Source organism: Sciurus vulgaris, assembly GCF_902686455.1.
Source record: "Sciurus vulgaris genome assembly, chromosome: 13".
Taxonomy (NCBI): domain Eukaryota; kingdom Metazoa; phylum Chordata; class Mammalia; order Rodentia; family Sciuridae; genus Sciurus; species Sciurus vulgaris.
In genome coordinates, this window is record NC_136474.1 from 59,057,074 (window position 1) to 59,070,149 (window position 13,076).

Below are 13,076 nucleotides of genomic sequence, written 5' to 3' on the forward strand. Positions count from 1 at the left end.
AAAGAAATCATACCCATATACTTTGTTGCAAGATATGAATTAATGACACTGTACCAATTGTGTACCATTTGGAAAGGGTTCCTCAAAATTTTTGGCTTCTTTTCTTTTTAAACATGTGTATGTGTTTTCTTTAAGATCCTATGAGAAGGGGAGGGGAGAGTAAATAAACCACTTGGGTCTAGGAATAATTTGAAAACTGCTCCATCTAAATCAGCAATCTGCTCTTGATTGCTTTCTGCTATAAGTAACAATGCTGCAAGGGAGGAAGAAAACATTTTCAATACACTGAACTTTTGTGCTGAACTCTTTGTACTGTAATAAGCAATCAAGGTTCAAATTTTTTTAAAGGAAAAGAGAAATTTTTAAAGAAGGGAATATTAACTTAATCATTATGTAAGCACTCTGGATGAAGGATTCTGCAAAACATTGTTTATGGTTACTTCTCTTAGGTTCTTCACTCCTGAGGAAAATGGGAGTGGGGCTGTGGGTGGGTGGGACTTTTCTACTAAAATGCATTAGTTGTGTTTAAAAAATAGTGTAACATGCTGAAATCTCTTATGTGACATTAACAAATAAAAACACTGTTTTACTATTTAAAGAAAAGAAAGAAAGAAAGAAAAAGAATTGGGAAGATCCAATGCTTAGGTGCCAGAAACAACCTAGTATCATCAGCATCACCTGGGGGCATAATTGTCAGGTCTATACTACATCTTTTGAGTCATAACCTGAAAGTAAAATTCCCTCTGTACTCCCTTGCATCTCCTGTTTTGCCTTCCATGAAGGTGTCTTTACTAGAGGGCATTTTAAATGGAATAGTCAAACCAAAGCATGAACCAGAGCAGAGTTTCCCAGCCTCAATACTATGACATTTGGGGCCAGATAATTCTTTGTTATGGGAAAAATCTCCTGGGCACTGCAAGATGTTTAGCAGCATCTCCCCACTAGATAGCTGAATAACCATCTTAGTTATGACAAAAATGTTTCCAGACATTGCCAAATGTCTCCTGGTGAGAGCACAACATCATCCCAGTTGAGACATACTTGACTAGAACAGGGATTCTCAACCCTTTCTGTACAATGCATTTAAAGATGTTGTGCTTCCAGATAATCTGATATAATTGGTCTAGGGTAAATCTCCAGAATCACCACTTTTAAGCACCCCAAGTGGCTCTAACATGCAACCCAAAAGTGGGCTACCCATATTGACTATATTGACTAATATTTCTCAAATTGAATAGACATAAGGGTCACAGGGGATATATTAAGTCAGATTCCTAGACTCTATTTTCAGGATGCAATTCAGAAGTTGTAGTACAGATCTGAAAATATGACCCAGGTGATGTCGATGGCGCTTAGTTGCAGACCATACTTTGTTCAAGCAGCACTACTGTGGAAGGCAACATCAGGGTGAACATGCGTGACTAGCACTTGTTTAACAGAACACAGAGAAGACTGAATTAATGTGGCCAACTTAGCTGGTGGGTAAACAACAAGGAATAAATACAACTTATGAGGAGCTACTTTGATTCCTCATTCTTGCCTATTCCAGGACAGGAAGTAAGGATGATGTAGGAAAAAAGAGCATGCATTCACAGCTTGCCCAAGACATCTTGGCTTACAAGTGGGGTAATTATCGCTGTAGAGTAGAAATGGGGTGGGGGTGGATCCAAGCAGGATTTGAAGCAAAGCAGCAGAAAACTAACTGAATTATCCCATCAGATGAGTGACCTGGGCAAGGTGCCCTGATTCATAGCAGAGTTCTGTATGAGCTGTGGTTGCTTATGAAAAGACCAATTCGCTAGCGGGGTTGTAGACTTAGAGAACTAGAACCTCAGACATTGAGATGACTAGATCCTGAGGTCAAGAACTCAACCAAGCTGCCTACTATGTCGACACCTACATTAATATTATCCCTGAAATTATTTTTGAGCCATCACTGTGAATCAGAAAAGAGGACCATAAATGACAGGCTTTAAAGAGGGGAGAGTTGGGATCAAGCAGGGTTAAGCAGAAACAATTTCAAACCTTCAATCAGAAATAGATGAGCATGGGAATGTGCGTATATGCGTGTGCACATGTGTTTATGTGAGTGTGTAGGAGAGAGGGAGGGAGGGAGGGAGGGAGGAAGGCAAGGAGGGAGAAAGACAGAGAGAGAGATACTTATTTAAGAAAAAGTCACAAGGCACATTAAGAAATATTCTTTTAAAAAGACCCAACAATCAGAGTATGAATCCAACCCACTCTTGGTTCTATTAGTTTTATGATGCACTGACAAAGATCTTAAAATGTTCAAAAATATAAATAAAGGAATAACTACACTATAAAAGGAAAAGAAATGGTGACACACAGCAGAAATGAAACCAAAAAAGTAGATATGGAAGACAACAAATTATAACAGAGGAGGGAATGGTTTTGAAATAGAAAGGTCAAAAGAATGCTTTAGATTAAAATGTGGGAGTAAAGTACTAAGATATTCAGCCAGAAAGGATCAGAAAAAGTGTGTGTGTGTGTGTGTGTGTGTGTGTGTGTGTGCACACATAATGCATATATGTCATTTGGATACACATATAGTACAGGTATAAATATGAGTGTATGTGTGGTTGTTTGTCCTGGCTTAATGATGGTTCTACTTATGATTCCTTGACTTTAAGATGGTGCAAAAGCTATATGCATTCCATAGAAACTGCATTTCAAATTTTGAGTTTTGATCTTTTCCTGAGCTAATGATACAATACTCTCTTGCAATGGTGGGCAGCAGCCGCGAGCCACAACTCCAAGTCAGCCACGTGATCGCAAGGGTAAACAACCCATATGTAGGGTTATATTAAAATCCAGTAGTTATACTCTATGACCTACTATTTGCCAACCTATGCTGTTTGGTAGACTTGGTGTGTTAAATGTGTTTCCAACTTACAATATTTTGAACTTATAATGGGTATATCAGGATGTAAGCCCATTATAAGTCCATGAGCATCTGTATATATTTTTGTGTCTATTATATGTGCATATGTGCATTTGAGTGTGAGTATGCATGCTTATGTATGTAGGTGGATATTTGTGTGCATATTGACATATTTCTGTGCTTTGTGGAACACAGAATGTGTGGAGTGGAAGGTAAAGTGTGTGTGAGTGCCTGTTTGTTAAGAGGCAATGATAAGGAGATCTGTTGTGGAAAGGGCAGAGAATTTCTAGACTCTAAAAATCAGAGCCCACAGACCAGACCACAAAATGGGCTGGTACTGAACATCACAGAAGCAAAACTTTACAGCTAAAGATGTGGTGACAAAACATACAGTTGTATGTTTTAAAGATAAAGAGAAAATAGGGGGAAAATCACAGGGAGAAAAGAGACATCAAGTGACACAATGGATACCAGAAGAAAATGACTCTTGAAGCTAAGCAGAAACAGATCTCAAACTAGAATTCCATACATGTCCAAATTATTATTCAAGATGGATGAGCAAACTACGAGTCAAGAAAAAGTCAAGAAACTTTACCAAAAAGCTCTCATATAAAAACCATCAAATAATTACTTCAGATAAATGTAAAGTGAACCAAAAGGGTAAATGAGAAGGTACACATACAAAAATGAATAAGAAATATCAGCAAATAGACGTAAGTATTGATTTTGAAAATTGTATGAACACACAGCTAAAGCATTAGGTAATTGTGAAAAGATGGGACAATTGTAAAAGTGTTCAATATACAAATAATTTTTGTTAAAACATGGGTAAGGCCCAGAATACTATGTGGGATCAACTCCAGATTTTATTAGAGATTTTTTTTTTTTCTCCGCCTGAGGGGTCGGGGATTCAAACTGTGGTCCTCGTGTATGCTAGGTGAGTGCTCTCCAAACCAAGCTATTTCTTCAGTTCCTATTAGAGATGTTTATAAAAAACATGCTTTTGAATTAAATGGTATCACCATCTTAGTAGGTGTACTTTAGATAGGTATACTCAAAAAACATCAGATTATACTTAAATAAATTTCAGTGTTATCTGAAAAATAAAAACCTAAGACTAAACCACTCAGGAAATTTTAAAATAATCACTGTTGCAGCAATATTATTAATATGAAAATTACTCATAAGAAGATGAAAATAGATAATAAACAATCCAACAAAAAAGAAATAATTGATTCTATGCCTCTGACTACATGTTCTTAACATATGTAAGCAAAAATGCACAATTATAAGAAGCAATTGACAATATAAGAAGCAGTTGATAGATTGACCTCTATCAGAACATCATAGAACAGAAATTACAATAGAGAGGAAGTGTGTGTAACAAAATTACAGCTGAAAATTTTTATATCTAAAAACCAACATTGATCATCAAATTGAAAGACTCTACTTAATGCTAAACTGGATAAATTACACACACACACACAATTTTGAAGTTTCAGAACTCTCAAACAGGAAAAGAACATTCTAGTTTTCAGAGAGAAAAAGATGATCTATTTATGAAGGAATTATATCTAAAATCCATCAGATGTCACACCAAATGGAGCCAAATAAAAGAAAATAATAAAAATATCTTCAAATTAATAAAAAAAAATTGACTTGGATCTAGACTAGGGTAGCTTGAGAAAAGCCTGGTGGAAATAGGTTGAATAGAGAATGAACTACTTCCTATGAGTTTGTGGAAACCGGAGTTTTATTTTATATGATTTGCTCTAAAGAACAGAAGAACAGAGATGGGATGCAGGACTAAGGCTCATTTTATATCTACTTTTTCCATAATGTAAGCAATATTATATAATTCTTAAATGTTATCAAGGTAAAGAGAAATAATGACTTGTGTGAAAGAGATGATTGTATTGTGTGTGAGCTGGCTAGTGGGAGAACAGAAGGAATTTTCATTTGATTCTATCTATCCTCTATAAATTATATAGGAGATTATTAGCCAAAAATGAGGGTTATGAGGGTTTTACAATTGAAGAAAGGGAGAAGGCACATAACAGTCATCAGAAAAACTGAATATCTAGAAGTGTCTTGGAAATGATATCAATTGCCATTTAGAGTCATAGAACTTAAGTTCTACTTACAAGTAAATTTATGGTGATGCTAATGAAACTTAAACATGACATGCTCTAAATGATCCCAGCTCATTGCAAAGTCCTTGTGGTCCTAGGAGTGTTTTCATATACCTATGTATTTTATATGGTTATGTATTTTAAAAATTTGCGAAAAAAATTAAGACTATTCTCTTTAATTATGACATACCCTCTGGCATTGTAGTGACTGCCTGCATTTTGTTTTCATAATACTGTATTCTTTTTCATAAATTGGCCACCATATGCTCTACCTTTAGGGCCAACCAAGACAACATCCATCCCTGGTGAGAATAATTAGCACAGTTATTTTACTTCAGTCACATTCAACTGCTAGAAATAATTCAATGAAGTAAGCTTTGTTTAGATCAACAATAGGCCTTTTTAAGTTATAGAAAAAATGTGTTGAATTTTATGTAAATATGTACTTATTCTAATCAAGCATAACAAGACTCTGTAAGAAAGGAAAGAAGAACCAAAGGTAAGATAGACAAATGTATTAAGGACGATAGATTGGTTGTCTTAAAGTGTCAAATAATTTCAGGGGTCAGGTAAATTGGAAAGAGTGGATTCTTAAATTGAGATCAGGAAGTGTTATTGGAAATGATGAGATTTAAAGTGAAACCAATAAGAGAGGGTCGTTGGTGCAGGACAGGAAAAAATATTGTTGGAAAGGTGTTCCAAGATCTTCCATGGGCTATCTACATGCCAAACTCACATTTTCACTGCCTCTGCAGAGGTAGAAAATAGGAATGGAAGGGGTAATTTAGTCATATTTTAACTACTTAAAAGGAGTTCTAAAACAGTCTAACATCTGAGTATGGTAGTTAATTTCAAATGATGTGTACATGTTTTTTAATGTGTTATTTCAATATTCTTATTTTTAATGCCTAAAATTTTATCATACATTATAAATATTTTCATTAATTTAATTTGGATAAAACATTTTGGGATTTTTCAGCATGCACATTCATTTTTTTGCTGGTGTTTAAACTAACATAAATAAGGAAAAAGGTAACTATGTCAGAAAAATTCAATTAAAAGTTCCAATTAATTAGGTTTGGTTTTTTTTTTCAATTTTCACTTGTTGATAATTTTAATGTTTTTATTAGTGCATTGTAGTTATGCATAATATTTGGGTTCATTTTGGCATAATCATGCATGCATGGATATAATTTGCTTCACTTCAGTCCCCAGTACTTTCTCTTTCCCGTTCCTTCTTCCTCACCCTGTTCCTCCTCCTCTACTCTACTGTAAAAGCAAATAGTTTAAGACTATTTATTCAAAAGTTTGCTGTGAAATGATGAAAATATATTCTACACTTCTGTGAAGTAACACAAATTAATAGGCTGGTAAGATATAGCTAAATGGGTATGAAAACACAGTACCCTGTGGATTCATTCTATGTATTCCAGGCTATTTAACAACTTCAATAATATTCTAATTGCAACCTTTACAAATAAATCATCATCCTTTTAACTCTTGACAAACACATTTCATAAAATATAAAATATATCTTTATGGTGCTCAATAGCTTTGTTCCTCATTTCCTTCAATTATCAACCCCATCTTTGGATCACTGCTGTTACAATGGCATTGTCTTGCTTGAAGTACAGTAGAGCATTAGAAGTAGATATTCAGAATATTTTACAGAGCTTGAAGGTAAGAAAATGACTATATAGAAATTCATGTCACACGGTTAACTTCAAGCAAACTAAATCTAAATTAATCAATTGCAAATCATCTTAAACAAGTTCATTTTCCTCATCTTTGGTTATTGAAGTCTGTCTGCCATGTGAATAACCAATCAGGTGAAATTGTTTGCTCAAGTCAAATGTCCCAAATGTAAAAGGTCCATTTCTAATGAATACTGGCTGTTTTTTTTGAGAATCAAAATTAGCAAAATTATATACTGCTGCTATAAGGCCAATAATCCTCTATCATCATCATCATCATCATCATCATCACTAAATTGTCTAACAAATATTTGTGTGCACAGAATACTGAACAAAGTTTATTAACACTGGTGGCATCTAGCTTTTAATGTTGCCATTTTCAAGATGAACTATGTATGAGCAATAGATCAGATATTAAAGGAATTATGTCACTTATTTAAATAGCATGACAATCTGGGGATGGCATAAAATGGTAAGCTGGTGTCCTGGTGGAATCTTAATGTGTGTAACGATTCTGATTTGGGGAGTTTCATGAAGGTATCCACTAGACTTAGAAGGTCAGTGATTTGCTTTTAATTTTTAAAAATAATTTTTGTACTTCACAAAAAAAGGAGAAGCTGGAATAAAGGGGAAGGTGATACAGATTGATGGAAGAGTGAAATGTAAGGGAGGAAAAATAGGAGAGAGTAAAAAGAGCAGATCTTTTTGTGAAAAACAATGGATAGAGCCAAATGGATAGAGACAGAGAACTGAGGAAAGTCCTAAGCTTCTAACATTTTTCTGAAGTAGTTAGTGTCTAAAATCTTCTGTAACATGTCAGAAATAGGAACCTTCTCTAACAGAGGAAGAAAAGTGGTGGTGTTAGCTGGAAAGAACATGCATTTTGAGTCAGACCTGCACTCAAAGTCAAGGTGCTCCTTATGCAATTGTAGAGAGGTTTCATATGCAATTTCCTCCTCTGTAAGACTGACATTAAATATCAAGCATCAAGGATAATATAAAGATTAAATCTAAATAAATTCAGAGTAATCTATACATATTGCTTACCCAAACTGAATAACACAAATGAGTCAATAAATAGTTTTTTGTTAATTAAAAACGTAAGGACATAATCTTTGTAGTGCTGTCTGGTTTAGTGAGATAGAATATGAGGGGGAAAAAAGGCAAATATAAAAATATAAATAACCATTGGTACTGCCATGGAAGAGAAAGGGACATATTATATGTGGGCATGACATGAGAACACATAGCAGAGATAACAGAAGCACAGACAACAAAGAATAAACTCTTACAGTCAGCGCTCTCAGGTATTTTATTCAATATCTATGGAGAACCCTCCCTGCCTCCTCTTCCCCACATGATGCCTGCAAGCAAGGAGTTAAGTCCAGAGAGGAAGCAACCAATAAGTAAACCAACATGAACCACACTTACATAGTGCGGCAAGTGCTGGGAGAAGAGTACCTGCAGTCATTGAAGGTCAATTGAATTTTTTTTTTCTTTTGGTACCAGGGATTGAACCCAGGGGCATTTAACCACTGAGTCACAGCCCCAGCCCTTTTTAAAAATTTATTTATATTTTATTTTGAGACAGGGCCTCGCTGAGTCATTTAGGACCTCGTTAAATTGCTGAGGCTGGCTTTGAACTCATGATCCTCCTGCCTCAGCCTCCCACGCTGCTGGGATTACAGGCATGGGTCACCATGCCCGCCAGAGGGTCAATTGAATTGCTGAACACTTATTACTTGTCAAATGCTGTGCTAGGTTACTAAACTTCAAAGATGACTTAAAACAAATGTTCCCAGTTTATACTCTCATGAAGGAAGAAACAAATAACAACAAATCAGATTTCCCTGCTGTCATAAGTACAACCACCCAGCAAGCACTTGACGCTGCCTTAGTTTGTGAGGAAGATAAGTCACCAAGAGGGGAAGCTTCTGGGAATAGTTTGTATTTGAGCTATGGTATGAATGTTCAATTAATCAGATTTGAAAAACAACCTGAATAGAAGGAGGAGATGGAGTGCAAGAGGAAGGAAGGGGATGTTTAAGAAAATTCCAAGCAGAGGAATACCAAAGACCAAGTTGCAGATCTAAACAACACGAGTTTGAATGCACGGGCATGTAAATATTGAACAACTTAAAGCTTATGGAAGCAAGTGATAAGAGACTCAATCGGACTGGGAGCTGGGGCTTCATCCCATAGCTCGTAGGGAGCCTTCCAAATTTTTTTTAAAGCTGCTGAAAGCAAATAATGATTGACCCTTTGCAGACATACTGTGCCAGTGACACTGTGTATGTAGAATCTGAAGTCTCAAACTTGGAATGAGTTAGATGGAAAGGTTTGGTGCGTTTTATTGGTAACTGAAACAGAGAGAAAGAAAGGCACCCATTGGAGAGATATCTAGAAGATAAACTTAATAGAAGTTAGTAAGATATTGGCTGATGGCCAGGAGAAAGAGATGTAGGATGATGCCCCAAATAGATAATTTGGTAAATAACCATGTCAGGAGACGTGTTAGGGGATATTTAAAAGGATAGATATGTGTTGGTATTTAAAAATGGTACTATAAAGAGAAATAAAAATAGGAGATTAAAAAGTGAATATGCTTATGTGTGTGTGCATGTGTGGGTGTGTAGGTGTGGGTGTGTCTGTGTCTGTCTGGGCCTAGAGGAAGAAAAAGGATGCAAATAATCTGATATTGAACCCTAAACTAATTCCAGAGGGGGTAGGTGGAAGGAAATAAGTGAACCCCTCTAAGAGTCCTAAAAAGAATGACTACAGAAGGTAAAGGAAAAAACTAGGAGAATGTTCTGAACCTCAAAAAGCATCAAACATAGATTAAAGAGGGTACACACACAAATGTTTAAATCTCATGTAGAAAGGGGGATGAGGGAGAAATGCAAAAAGACTAAAAAAATTACTAGTGAGCTCAGGAAGGAAATTCTTTTCTGCACTTAAGTAAGATAAATTTTGGTAGCATAGAAGTTTCAGAAGCCAGACTGCTGTGAGTCAAAAAGTGATTAATAGTCAAGTAAATATTACTGACTATCTAGCAAATATTGCTAATCATGTGGACATTTTAATGAGAATAGAAAGAAAATAACAAATGATTGCTAAAGGCACAAACAGGATTAAAGCCAATCTTTCATTTTAGATTGGAAAAAGATTAATGATGTCTATAGCCAAAATAGTAAGTAAGTAAGGATAAAATGAATGAAGATGTCAAAAACAAAAGTGATACATATTAAACTATGTCCTAAACAGGGCAGAAGAGGTTGAAACTAAAGACACATTGGTCTTGAATAGGAAATACCATTTAATGCCTTAAATTTAAAAAGAAAGGAAAGCTAGTTTCAAATATTGCTACTGTAGAATAAATTTGACAAAAAGCATACCATGTCTATAATTTCTCCTTCTAATATAAGTATAAATAAATTTTTATTTCTAAGTTTATCCTGTATGGAATTTACTATGATAGCTAAATCTGATTTGTGCTCTAAAAACTATTTGCCATCATATTTCTGAATATTGCTTTTCTTTTTTTCTCATTCTCTTTCTCATTCAGAACACTTTTTCTTTCACACTTTATCTTTTCCTCTGTGTGCTCCATTCTACATTCTACTTTGTTTATGGGTATGCTGATTATTTTACCCAGTTGTATCTGTTATTTAATTAAAAAGTCTTTAGTAATAATGAATCCCATTTACTTTTTATAAGTTTTGGGGAGGGTTGTTTTTCAAAGCTGTCTGAACTTCTTTGAAACTCGTCTATTAGTTCATTGTATTGCCTTTAGCCATTTACACTTAGTTAGGTAGGATAAACCTAATAATTCTGTTATTTTAAATTATTGAGGATGATAAATACACTGCAGGTTAGTCCTGGTAACTCTCATTCATGGTGTATTTTTTCTCATGATTTTCTTAATTTTTGTGAGCTCAATTTAAAAATCCTTATCTATGAGAATCTTGTTTGGCCTCAGTCTGGAGTTTATTCCTCTAGAAAATATTTGAGCAGAGCAGGATAATATTTTTATATAATAATTTCTTGGTTATATTTCTCCAAGATGCTTAGGTGGTGTAAATTAAAACATCAAATCAGCATGAAGGGGCCCTCACCTAGTTTCTAGGCTTTGGACAGACACACTTTCTTGTCTCTGCCTTTGTTTGTGGGTGTAATTCCTCTGGTCCACCCATTCAAGTGTCCTCACTTAATCCAGCTCCCTCACTTGTAAAGATCCATGGCCTTTGACCTATGCTGTGAAGTAAGCAAATTTAATTCCCTGCTTTACCAAGCTCTGCAAGGCTACTTCCCACCTATATCTTCAGGGCATTCAAGTATCAGCTGGGAATTTAGTTGGCAGACTTTCAATTCCTTTCTTTCTCTTGACCCCTGGGGTGTTTTTGTTTTGTTTTGTTTTACTTTCCTGTAAGCACAGCACTTCATTTAAAGAATGTAGGTCCTAATATGCTACATTTATGAAAAAGACTTTCCATATTCTTTACTACCCATCTTTGCAGGATACACATTTTCATACTTTCCTTTCTATACTATCTTTATAGATGTCATGTCCAGTACCATTGTTTAATTTTATGACTGCAAATTTGTCTTTGATATCCTCCTCATTGCTGGGCTATAAACCAATGTATCTAATTATGACTTCTCATTAGCATTTGGAAAACTAATAGAAATATGAAATTTAATATGACCTAAGAAGTTTTATCTTCTCCCTCCAAATCACCTTCACGTTCTCTTCAAGCCCTTGTTATCTCAGTAGTGTGACCATTTTTCTTCTCTCTATATCTTGTATCTCATCTATCAAAAGGACCTGATGGCACCCCTTCCAGAACATACACAAGAATCAGCTATTTCTTGCCATTTATACTACAAAACCTTAAATTGTGTCATCATTATTGTAACTTCTCTGAACCAGTAAAAAATATATCCTTCCTATATGCACCGAAGTCTGTCCTTCACTAAGCAGCCCAACCAACCAAGGGTAAGATTATAAAAAGGGTTTAAATCTATTTGCCTTTAATGCAGCTCATTTATGGGCTTGCCAGTGTTTGTCTCCCTGAGTTACCCTCTCACACAAAGTTTTCAGGCAACACTGGACACTGTTCTGTTTTGGAACACATAGATATTTTATCTATCTCAGGGCTTAGCATTTTCCGTTCCTTCAGCTTGGAATTCTTTTCCCTAGACTTACTCTAGGGTGACACATCATTCAGATCACCAAATAATACTTTCTGTAGAGAGGTGCTAACTCTTTAATGAGTTATAAAATGGCCATTTAGAGAAGAATTTTGCTTAATGCAAAACTAGAGATATAAGAAGTTAAATGTCCTTGCTAAACCAGAGCCCCCAACCTTCCTCTGACCTGTCAGTCCCTACCACATTACCTAAGTCATAATCCTCACCAGAGTTACCAAAATGGACTGAATTTTTAAAAATTGATTGGTTCACATCAGTTCAGTTACATATTACATATTTCATCCTAGGAGAATGTAAACTTAAATGATGTCCCCAGCACCTACAACAGTGTTGGACGCAAACCAGGTGCTCAGGAAACACACACACACACACTTTTGGTTATTAGTTCCACATTTTTTAAAATTATAAACACTAAGTGTAAGCCATAGTATAAAATTATATTATTAGTCCATTAGTCATAGTTATAAAATTACCATTTGGAGGAGAATTTTGCACAAAGTAAAAATACAGATATAGGAAGGTGTTTCTCAGCTAAAGTGATATATTCTAAAAATTATTGACCTTTATATTTAACATATCTTATAGTGAAGCCAGAATTGGGGACAGGCAGTTAGCGTAGAAATAGGGGATCAGGTCAAATAGGGGATCGGGTCAAATAGAGGAAATGGAGGCCATGAAAGTCATCTGCCTCTGGAAGTTGGAGACTACCCCTGGGAGAATGGAATGTCAAGGATCTCTGGAGCCCATTGATTACCAAATTTACCTGCCCTTATCAAGGACTGCAAGCAAGGAGCTGCTAATTATTGTCCCCTAGGCTCTTATCTGGCTGAATCACTTTGGCCCTCCCCCTGCCCCATCTGCTTCTCATTTTTTACATTTCACCTGCAAAACCAGCTTCTCACTTTTTACATCTCACCTGCAAAACCAGGCCTAGTAAACAGGAAGGAGAGATAAGGGGGGAGATAACTGGAGAACAAAAGAGACCTTAACCTATAAAAGATGTAGGGTGCACTCACTTCTTGGGATTCTAGAACATGAGCCATGGCCCCTTTCCCCCTCCTGGGACAATTCTGTATTATTACTACTTTTAAATAAAACCTGCTTAATATGCTTGCCTTGGCGTGCTTCTCTAGTGCT